An 11,828-nucleotide genomic window follows, 5' to 3' on the forward strand; every position below is an offset into this window, starting at 1 on the left:
GCCCTTAACCCCAATCCGCTCCAGTGGAGCTGCTCAGTGGCCAGCAGATCAGACTGTGGTTGTACCGGGCAGCTTCCAGGTATGAATGTGGAGCTGTGTGAATGTGATCAGGGCATTCCTGCAAAAGAGAGAGTGAACCTTCCCTGAATAAATAAAGGTAAAAAAAAAAAAAATACACAATCGTTTATTTGTTGATCTGAATCTGCAAAGTCAAGTAATTCAATAAATGTAGTGAAGTAAGGCATAAAATGGAAATACTCAAGTAAAGTGTAAGTACCATCAAATTTTACTTAATATTACATGTTTGCACGGTTTGGAACTTTGGAACTGGAGGCTTAAAGTAAATATTAGAGTTTAAAACCAGAGTGTGGTCAGTCAGTCAGTGACTTACTCCACTGTAAGCTTTATAAAGTTTAGAGGCTGGCGTGCAGCCTGATGATGATGCTGAGTGTGATCTTTCAGCGCCATCTAGTGGTGCTTAACTACAACGACATCTAGATCTTCCCTCCGTGTTTTCAGCCACTTTAAAATAACAGTTTTCCATTATATAGAGCAAAATGAAAAGGGTAACATTTTACAATAAGGTACACAGAATATCGAGTAGTTACCAATGAACGAATAAATATGATCTAATTGACTTTTACAAAGTAGCCAATGATGAGTGAATCAATGGGGAACAAGTGAGGAATGAATGAGGAACAACTTGATAATTGGTGAATCGTTAATAACTACTACCCTAATATGAATAAATATAAGTAATGATTAGTTCATGAATATCTGAATCCATCACACGGTTCCTTCCTGAGTCATTTCTGATGAACTCTGAACCAGCTGCTAAGCGGCATAAAACCAGTAACGACTCATTAATAACTAATTACTCAACAATGTGTTAACGTTTTTGTGTCCCCACTAAGCAAAGTGATCCATAATACATACTGAGTATTTACTCAGTAAAGATTAAGTAGTTCCTGATTTCTTTCTCACTAATTTCTCAATGAACTCATCGTTAACAAATCATTAACTGATCAGTCTATTTGATTAGGAGTTACTCAGCACTAATGATTCACTAGCGGTTCCTCATTTGTTCCCTGGTAAGTACTCAAGATGTTGTGTATATAGTGCTCTGTGTATGCTTTTGGGGAGGCTGTGGCTCAGGTGGTAGAGTGGCCACCCTGGCCCTGCAGTCCCATGTCGAAGTGTCCTTGAGCAAGACACTGATCCCCCGAATAACGTGTGTGAATGTGTATCTGATGAGCACTTTGTATGGCAGCCTCGGCCACAATTTATTAATGTGTGTGAATGGTGAATGTTCCTGTACTATGTAAAAGCGCTTTGAATAATCTGAAAAGCGCTACATAAATGCAGTCCATTTACAATTATGGTGAAGTGGTATACCTAATTAAACAAACTGAGGGTGCTGAGGAGGGCTGACGCCTGCGGCAAAAACATTACACCTGATCTCCTGACACCATTCATACAGTTACACACTCTATTAAGTGCTCTTACCTTATGCAAAGTGATTGTGGATGCTAAGAACGTTCCTGGGTGAAGCTGAAAGAAAGATGGAGAGTTTGCAATAAGAATGAGGATGAAATGCCTCAGATGTTGTATATAAAAAGCCTGATAGAGATATTATTATTATTATTATATATTAGTATTGTTATTATTAGCTGTGCTTAGTCCAGTGATTCCCAACAAGGGGTACTCTCCCCTTTCAAATCTTCAGCTGTCCTATATAATAAAGGCCTAAAATGCCCAAAAAATTATCTTTAAAAAAAAGACCTAAAAATGTCTTTACATGATGTAGGTCAACTCCAACTCATCGTCTTTACACCGTAAATATGTGACCTTTGGGTGCCTGGGTAGGTCACCTGGTAGAGCGCGCGCCCATACATAGAGGTTTACTCCTCGACCCAGCGGCTGCAGGTTTGACTCCGACCTGTGTCCCTTTGCTGCAGGTCATTTCTCCTCTCTCTCCCCTTTCATGTCTTCAGCTACCCTGTATAAATAAAGGCCTAAAATGCACAAAAAACAATCTTTAAAAACAAAAAAGCCTTTGCACTACCCTCATCCCCACTTTAAACAAAGTCTCTCTATGTGTACATCTATAAAATGGTTTGTATATAAGTCACTCTATATGTTGTTTGATTTTATTCCATTTTATCCTGTTCTAATTTAAATATCTGTATACCTGTTCTATGTGTGTAGCGGGAAGGGGCGACAACTTACATTTCATTGTGCAACTCTGTCTGAAAATAAGAAATAAATGAACCGTGTCACCTTGTGTCAGTCCCATGCTTCCAACATGTGTTTGCTCTAAATGTAGAAAGCCATCCTTTTAATTCAGGCCTTTGTTGCTAAGCTGCTATTTCCCTTCAACATTCAACAGTGGATGTGACAGAGAGAAGACACTACTAAATGCAGAGACATGCACAGTTACTCCATGAGAAACTCTGAGGATTGTCCCACTGCTTTTGCAAGTAAGTACTCCGATCTTTGACTGAAGTTAAAGTAGTATTACTACAGTAGAAGACATCTGTTACAAGTAAACGTCCAGCATTCAAAACAGGGTAAATTAATGATTTATCGAAATTCATATTATATTTTTTTTTAATTCTAAATATTTTCCTCATATCATGCAGCCCTATTTGAAACTATAAGTAAAAGTACATACGTATTACCAGCAAAATGTACTCAAACGCAAAAGCTCCCTTTCAGAGTGTTAACTTATGGAGCCTTCAAGGTCTGATATGACACAAGATAATAATTTCTATTATCCTGTGCAAGAAGATATTTAACAAATATCTTTTATAAACATTATTTATTTTTTCTTTTCAGGATTTGAGAGGCTTTGCTGTTTTGTTGCCGGTCAATTTACAACCTGAGCAGATCTGATTAGCAGCAACACCTGTGAGAGTATGAGCGGCCTTTAATTTATAAAAACCCATCATATTTAATAAGTTGATCATATGTTTTGTGTGTCAAATCAAAGTAATTTAAGCTGCTGGACATATTTCCACATGTATAGCATAACATGGAAATACCTAATGTACAAATATCTCAATGTTGGACTTAAGTACAGTACGTGAGTAAATGGACTTAGTCACTTACCCCAACAGAGTACTGTACTTGTATTCAGTACTTGTACTTTACTCAAGTATTTTCATTTTTAACTCTGCTACATCTCAGAGGGAAATATTGTACTTTTTACTGCACTACATTTGTCTGACAGCTTTAGGTGCAGCAAGTATAATGTTGAGGTACTTTAACTTATTTTTTTCTTATTTCAATCTAAGGTAAAAGTAGCAGTACAAATGAAAATACTCAATTCCAACTAAAGGTCCTGCATTCAAAATGAAGTTGAAGAAAAGCCTATCAAAAGACAAATAATATGATGTATTGTTGGGTTATTATTATTGATGTCATTGAGAGAAGTGAGGTAATGTTGTAGCTCAACACAATATGAAAGGAATATTTTAGAGGCCAGCCACAGTATGTAGTGCAATAAAAGGTACAGTATGTCCCTCTGAGATGTAATGGAGTAGAAGTATAAAGCAGCCTAAATTGGATATCATTTGTAATCTCAAAGTTTTGTCATTTAAATAAATGTCTATCATGAAGGAGAATACACAATGGTTGAGCCTAAGGCCCACTGATAAAAAGTACTGCAATATTTTATTATTTATATATTAGCGGCGTGGCATCTCCCAGAAAAAAAATCTTGTATTAAAGGTTTTTTTCCTCCATCGTAGGCACACACACACGCACAAAAATGGAAGTGTGCACACAATTCTGAAAACCTAAAGCTGGTGTACCAACAACATGACTCCAGACCAAAGACACAAAGGATCTTTATCAAATGTCTGCGCTGCAGATTGCTAAACTCTCAGCACAATTCAATTGTGTTCACTCAAATACAAATTCTAAATCAACCAGGACTGAAATCTTAAAGAAGTAAGATGTAAAGTAGTCTTAAAGTAACGTGCAAGCACCTCAAATTTGTACGTAACTACAGTAGCTACTTGAGTAAATTTAGTTACTTTCCACCACTGGCAAAATATCAGATATTCAAACCACTGACTAGCCTAACAATGCCTCACTCATATGAGCCATCCTCTGTCCCTTGTGTCTCCTGTCTCATCAGCTCCAGCTTAAACTCTATTTTTGTAAAAGGAGTTGTCTTCTCTTTCATGTCTCCTGTTTTACTTTGGGGTTAAGGATTGAGAGACCCAGCAGACCATTCAAATCTCATCCCACCATCACCACAATCAGCACAATCTGTTGTTTAGCATTTGGTGCAAGAAATAAGAACAGATTAAACATATTGAACAAACTAATTTGCAGCCATCAGCAGTAACTGCGTGTGGTTTGTAGCATGCTGTGGAAATCAGCGGCTCATTTCTAAGTTAAGTCTCAAAGACAAAGCAGTACAAATATTAGATATTATTGTAGTTGCATTGTGTGAAAACCCACCAGGCTGGACTATGAGTAGCTAGCATGTGGTGCGGTGTAAACAACACTCGTGTAATGCCGCAGCTAAATCAGCCATTTATGAATAATGTGAAGGTTTTTAAGACATTTAGAAATGAAAACAATATTTTTTGGTAATGAAGTTTCGTGCTATGAACTTTCGTCCCACATTTCCGCTGTACGGGCATTTGCTCAGAGTGACAGCAGCGGGGAGCCAATGGGAAGCCTCAAATTGAAGTGTTGACCAATAGGAGCGCAGGGGGCGGTTGTTATCAAGTCGTAAACGGTTAGTAACAGGACAAGCAGGTAAGTAAGATTTTGTCTTGTTATTTTTCTCACAATTAACGAATGCGCCGCTCGTCAGGAAAAAACATTCGTTTGGTTAAACTATCGTCTGTTCGTTTTAAGCAGGTTGATTTTTTTAGCACACTTTTCTGCCAAACGTGCACAAAACGGCAGTCATTGAGAAGTCAGTATGGGATCGGGGAAGCAAACAAGCTAGCTAGCATTAGCTTAGTCTGCTAGCTAAGTTGGCTGTTATTGGCCAGGATCTCAGCGTTAGCCTTCTACGTCGCTGCGCCTCAAACATTAGCATGGCTAACGTTAGCTTCTCATCTAGCGTTGAGCGAAAGTACTGTTGTTAATTGTGTCACGAAAATCACTGGCAATGCGGTCTTTGACACGATTAGTCAATAGTGAAACAACCCTTCCTAGCTTACTTTTAAATTCCTAAGCTCGGTGTAAACATTATTCAACGTGTAAAACTTTTTCATTATAAATTTCATTAGGTTATCATTAGCCCAGCTAGCCGTTAGCTTGCCAGCTGGACGTAAAAGGAAAAAAAAAAAAAAACACCGTTGCCAAGACAGTTAACTTTATTTACTGCGTCTGTTCTTTCAGGGAAGACACTACGGGCAAAACATCATCTTTCAACTTAGAGATTTTGGGCTATTTTGCTTCCATAACCTGTTTTCTTTCAGACTAGTGAAGAAAAAAAAAAATCCAAAATACACATTTAGGTCCTTATTTTACTACTTTGTCTATTTGTGTCTGTAGATATCTCTTAAATTCACCAAAAGTAAACGTAAGCATTATATTATACCTCGTTTGCATTCCATTTAAACATTACAATGTCAGAAAACTTGTAATACAAAAAGTAATTGTCGTCTTTCATGAAATTTCATAAAGATATCTGTTAGTTAAAATATAAAGTAGTGCCTCCCCTTATAAAGATTAAACTAATGTCTTTCTCTATGTATTTTTTGTTTTGTTTTAAGGTGTCATGTTATTTACATGTGCGGTAACTGGAATTATGGCTCCCTGGATTATTGAATGGACCATTGCAACAATGGAGTTAAAGGTATTTCTAAATAGTAATTATTATTATCATGATTGTGTGTGTGTGTGTTTCTGACAGCCTGTGCAATGCTCTCAACCAGTCCTCAGCTGGGGTCATGGGCTCTGAGCGGTGACCACAAAAAGGATGAGAATGCGGATACTATTGGCCGAAATGAGTGTCCTTTTTTCCTTCTTTTTTTTTTTTTTTTTTAAAGACTTTATTAGTTTTTAAACAATTTTACAATTTAGAACAACCACAAAAACAGTCTATGAGATTAAACTATATACACAAAACGGAAAAAGAAAAAAAAAAAACCTACGCCTTGAAAATATACAAATCTAATAAACTCCCATGTTATGTGAAGAGTTTAGTGTGTGTCCTTTTTCGGAGGCCTGGCTGCCCTTTAGCTGCATCTAATCAGGATCCACGCATGCCTGTGGAGTTATTTCATACAACGGGCCTGGGAGGAGACCCAAAATATTCTGGATGGATTACATATCCCAGCAAAGTGTGAGGGAAACGCCTCTCAAATCCCCCAGGAGGAACTCGAGGATGTGGATTAGGAGGCGGGAAGTGTAGCCAACTTTGCTTAGCCCGTTGCTTTTGTGACTTGGAACAGGATAAGAAGATGGATGGATGTTTTTACCAATTTCCGGTGTAGCAGACGAGGATAAATGGAGGATAACTTACTGGATAATTATTAAAGCTATCACCCATTTGATCTAGATGTTTTGTAGTTTGCCTCCCGAGACTTTTAATTTAGATATCCATTTGAATTTTTTTCAGAACAGGCGAATATACATTATATAAGACAGTTTCTTTCTCTCATTCACACATGTGCATACAGACATTGATAATGACTTACTTATTATGCATGTCTTCTGGTAGTTTGATAATTCAAAGAGGCCATGCAAGGCCTGTAGGAAATCCGTAGTATACATTCATTTCATTACTTAACAGTCACAAGAAAGTACGAAACACAACCTTGTAAACATCTAATGCCCGATAAGTCTTTACTTGGAAAATCTTTTAGTACACAGGAAGTGATAAAACATGTTTAGTCAAAAGTCGTACAAGACAGTAGTCACTAAAAGACTGATAGTACTGAAAGTAAAAATAGGCTGATGAGTGCAGAAATGTAAACTTCCTCAACAAAAACAAAAAGACAAGATATATCAGTACTATAAACACTGAAATTATCTTTGTGAAGAGCATCACACAAAGTATCGTAATAATGACTCATCTAAAAGAATCGTTTTAATCAAAAAGGGTATTTACACAAGTACTTGTACAATACCTTTACAATGTAATACTTACATTATACAAAATGTGAGAGATCTATAAATTACTGAATGAAATATAACAGGTTATATCTCACAAACGCCATACTAAAACGTCATGCTTTATTTACAATAAGCAGAAACAAATACTGAGCAACTGAACATGAAGTAACTGAGGAAGTTGCGAATCCCAGATAAGATGTCAGTGTCACGTGTTATACTGGTCACTGTAACACTGCAGGCAGTCTTTCATTTTGTTACGAAGTGTATTGAAATCTTCATTTTGAGCTACATGCTGTTAAATGAAGGGGTTTGTTTTCTTAGCCAATGCATGCAAGCCACAATAGATAAATGTAAGGTCTCGTACATACACAAATACTCTGCCATGTCTAATTTTTTATTAATAATTATTATGTTTTTAAAGCAGGGGCTGGGTATTGAGCCTGAGTACTTTTTTGGTGGTATAAAAATTGTCAAGTACTGAAGGCTGTCAGATTTGTAATCTGGTTTACTTGCTATTTGATCAGGTAGTTCCCAATTTAATGTAACTATGAGGCTGCAGTTTGTGGTGGCAAAGGCCAGTGTATTAAACTGCATTTATATTAGTATCTTTGTTTTAATATCCACCCTGTAGTTTTCAGTGATCAGTGTAGGTGCGTTGGGTCGTATTTGTTCTTACACACAGTATAGTGGTGTATTCTCTTTGGGCTAAAGCTGCATTTAACAGGCCTGTGCAGAAGAGCTCCTTCAAGTGGCCACACGCTGCACCTTCACAGAGGTGTTGCGGTAGTGGTGGGCGATCTAGTTCCTGTTAAAAGTGACACATGAGAGCCAGGCAGTCTGGAGTTGTTTTCTGTCCTGTAAACAGGGAGCATAATGTGCACATACTATAATTTCACTATTCAGAAGAGCAAAGAACCTCCTTCATATATAGATAAATCAGTAAATGGTTTGTATGTACAGGTGTAGGGCTGCAACTAATGATTATTTTAATTGTTGATTGTTTTCTGGATTAGTCAATTTAGTTGTTTGGTCTCTAAAATGTCAGAAAATGTGGATCAGGGTTTCCCAAAGCCCAAGGTGACGTCCTCAAATGTATTGTGTTGTCCACAACTCAAAAGATATTCAGTTTACTGTCCCAGAGGAGAGAAGAAACTAGAAAATATTCACATTTAACAAGCTGGAATCAGAGAATTCTTACTTTTTTCATAAAAAAAAAAGACTCAATCCGATTAATTATCAAAATAGTTGGCAAATAATTGAATAGTTAACAACTAATCGAATAATCTTTGCAGCTCTATATTGGATAATAATAAAATAAGTAAATAACACAACTAAATATAATATAGGAAGCAATACATGGAGTATACATTCAAGGCCTATTTACAGAACAGTGACTGTTGCACACACAATGACCAGTATGTTACCAGTGTTTCCAGTTCAACCACCAGCAGCTCCTATATATCGCCCTGTGTGTCTAACAAGTGCTACGTTGACATCGCGCTGTGTTTTTGGAAGACAATGCCCTCCTGTGGTATCTTCTTTTGAGCTTTTATGTCGTTTCTTATCTGCCCTTTACTCTAGTGGCGAGTATGAGAAATGTCTCCCGCCTACCAGCAAGCTGCGCACACACACACACATACACACACAGCCCTCCTATGTTTGTCAGACTCAAATCCGAGGGAGAGGAGCTAGCCGCCATTTTCTAAGCGTCTCTCCCTAAAACGAGAGAAAAAGGCTCGCGACAAAACTACCATCTGGATTACCTTTCGCTTACTGAGAATCGGATTTTTTGGTGTAGGATTGCCGCAAAATCGCCTACATTTGAAGTAAATCGGAGTATAAAGGAGTGTTTCACGGCCTTGTCTTTATATTCGCTTGTGTTGGCGGCGAGGCGAGCTAGCTGGTCGAGCAAGGTGTAGACCCGAATCCGGAACGAAACCCGAGCGGCTCTGTGAACTGGGCCTATTTGGGGCAATCTGGTTGCTTTATTTTTGGATTAATTAATGGCAGAGTGATCGATTCGAGCCGCGTTTTTTTGTGTTCGAACCCTTGGGTTTTTTCCACTAAACTGCAGGGGATTGTTGCCGAAATTCCCTCGGATAGTGCAACCTCGTCACGTGGTAGGTTCCTCCTTTTTCTTTGTTAGCGAGCTAGCTCGACTGGCAGGGTGTACTCCCAACTTGAGCTTCTGACATGTGTGTGCATTAACGTTACATGCTATTTCATTGCCCAGCAGCTAGTGTATCAAAGGACGGCCTCCATTGGTGTACAACAGCGGGCGCCCTGTATTTATTTCCATAGTCTAATTGCAATGCACACCATGTCTCCACTCTGCAATAAAGATAAGTTGTGATCCGGGTTGTCTCGTTACTCTGGACACATATGCGATGTTACAGCACCCGGATTTAACTCTGATGTCAATGTGTGTGCATGTGCTACCTTTTTATTTAAACGTATAATACATATTACGTTGGGCGTAATTGGCCTTGAAAACTATCAGTGGTGAGCGTAACGTTAGGGCTAACGTTACGTAGTCAGGGACTAAAATGTTTACTTGCCTAACGAGGTTTGCGTAAAAGCGCAACGGCTCTCGCCAACAAAAAAAAATCACTAAACTGTGCAACGAAAGATTCACAAATTACATTCACAATGCGATGAGGGTATGTAGCGTTTCACTGCAGCTGGCTTAAGAGATTCGCACGCTAGCTTTGCGAGTAGGTTGTATTTCTTGCATCAGCAGCTTTCCCGAGCTAACGTTAGCCAGAAGCGACCCGCATTAATTTGCACGCAGTGTATAAAGTGACAACGTTTATCGAGCTCTTTGTATTTCTGTTCTTGGGAGTTTGTGTTGATGTGGAGATCGGTTGCTGTGGTTTTTCTACTGCTACGGCTCGATGATACAAACGCACACACACGTCTTGTATGGTTTCCAGCGGAAGCTATTGAGAATTCAAGATTACGAAATAACGTTATTTCTCTCCCTTTAAGTGTAGAAGAGACGCGACAGCCTTCCGTGTAAATGTACAAATGTTTTTGTAAACACCAGGAAGACATTTTGGTGATTACGTTATGGTTGGCTAACGTTTGATGTGGACATTTTTTTTGTCGCATCTCTAACCAGACAGTTTAGAGATCCTGGTGTTATAATGCATGCTGGTTAAAGCGATGCATTTACTGACGTAAACGTGTTTTTAATTTCCTCCCTTGTTCGCTGTGTTTGGAGCGGAATGGGCGGTTTTAGATAAATGAATTTCATTGCATAATCTGCTTCGGAAATACCAACATGGCGTAGTGCGCGCTGACTAGAAACTGCGGTGAAATACTGAGCCCCCATTCATCTGACCCTGCAGACGATACGCGGAGATGCAGCTCCCTTTTATCTCGTATTATTTGAAGGGAGGCTTCTTTCTTTTTTGTCAAAGTTTGACATGGGTAATATACAGGCAGTCTGTGTGAATGACATGTAAACCACTGAATCCCCAATGCACCTTAATCATGGCATTTTCGTCCTCCTTAACATATTTAATTTTAGAATCCTTTTGCCGCCAATCGTTTTTGGGGAAGTGGGAAGGTTTAATGGGTTCAGCTGAAATTGACACATGAACCTAGTCAGGATGACATCATGTGCTTTGGACTAATGCTGGGGCCTAAATCCACTTACTTACACTGCCTGTGTGGACTCCTGCTGCACACTGACTTGCCAGGGCATATGTTGGGCAGTGGGGTTTTGACAATTTGCATGGCCTTTTCCTGTTTCTTCCCTCACCAGAATTGAATCCAAAGTGTACTCTTTAAAGAGGAGCCTTGTACGTAAATGACAATGAAGGCTTGTTCACACAAACATGGGTGTAGTGGGAATTATTTATTGCCCTGGGAAGAAGTAGCTCAAATGTCTGCTGTTATTCCATCTAAATCGTTAGAATCCCACTCGCCAAGGTCAGTGCATATGATTCATTATTTGGTATTTAATTCAGTGAAGATGGCCTCCGTAGATAATTTCGTTATTGTGATTACAATGGATTCAAATGACATTTTTGGAATTTTGTGAGAGCCGGATGAATAGTCAAAAACATGAGTGATTTTGTTCATCTCAGATGTTCCAGACTCTTTTGTAGGATTCATTTTTAGCAACCCTTCCATCCAGTAGGTCATCAGATAATTTGATTAGCCTTTTAACTTGATTAGTTGTTGACATTTACTGTAGGTTTTTAAGTTTAGACTTGATGTTAAGCAAGTCATTTTCCGCTCACTCTAATGGCTTACAGAACCTGTAGTGCAAGTATTTCAGTTGTATGTTTTACTTTTTACTTTTACGGTCTTCATTTTGCTTTTCACTTAAATATTTCATATGGAAGAATGTATATATATATATGTGTGTGTGTGTGTGTGTTTGTGTGTTTTATTAAAGAGTCAAAGCAAGATTTTTAGACTAATCTGTTGTATTTTATATGCAGCTTTTCCTTAAATGCTTGTTTAGGCTATCAAGTTAACTGTCATTCCTTACTTGATTGCCTTCTGAATTCAGAGTGCACTAATACAAATTAATCTTCTGTAAAGCTGCTGGTTTCAGTATTAAATCAATATTCAAACATGTCCTAGGCAGTGTCTGTATACGTTTGTTTACACTATCTGGTGGTGGGTTCATCCCTGTACGAGGTTGTGAATGTTACCTGGGATTTGTTAATGGAAAAATATCTCCACCCAACATCCTCCCACTCCAACTAGGATCAGAATTT

The 11,828-nt window shown here is 38.4% G+C and overlaps 1 protein-coding gene across 4 annotated transcripts in view; it reads left to right on the forward strand.

The window, feature by feature from the left end:
- The first annotated feature begins 4,723 nt into the window (after positions 1-4,723).
- LOC120550764 (KAT8 regulatory NSL complex subunit 1-like) overlaps positions 4,724-11,828 on the forward strand; it is a 37,703-nt gene continuing 30,598 nt past the window's right edge. For 3 of the 4 annotated variants that reach the window (XM_039787566.1, XM_039787568.1, XM_039787569.1), the window contains exon 1: positions 8,739-9,212. The gene's annotated coding sequence lies outside the window, so the exon portion shown is untranslated. Of the gene's footprint in view, positions 4,777-5,747; positions 5,831-8,738; positions 9,213-11,828 lie in introns of those variants that run through there. The other variant, XM_039787567.1, reaches the window with a different exon arrangement.

This window comes from Perca fluviatilis, chromosome 21 (assembly GCF_010015445.1).
Source record: "Perca fluviatilis chromosome 21, GENO_Pfluv_1.0, whole genome shotgun sequence".
In the NCBI taxonomy this organism is placed as follows: Eukaryota; Metazoa; Chordata; class Actinopteri; order Perciformes; family Percidae; genus Perca; species Perca fluviatilis.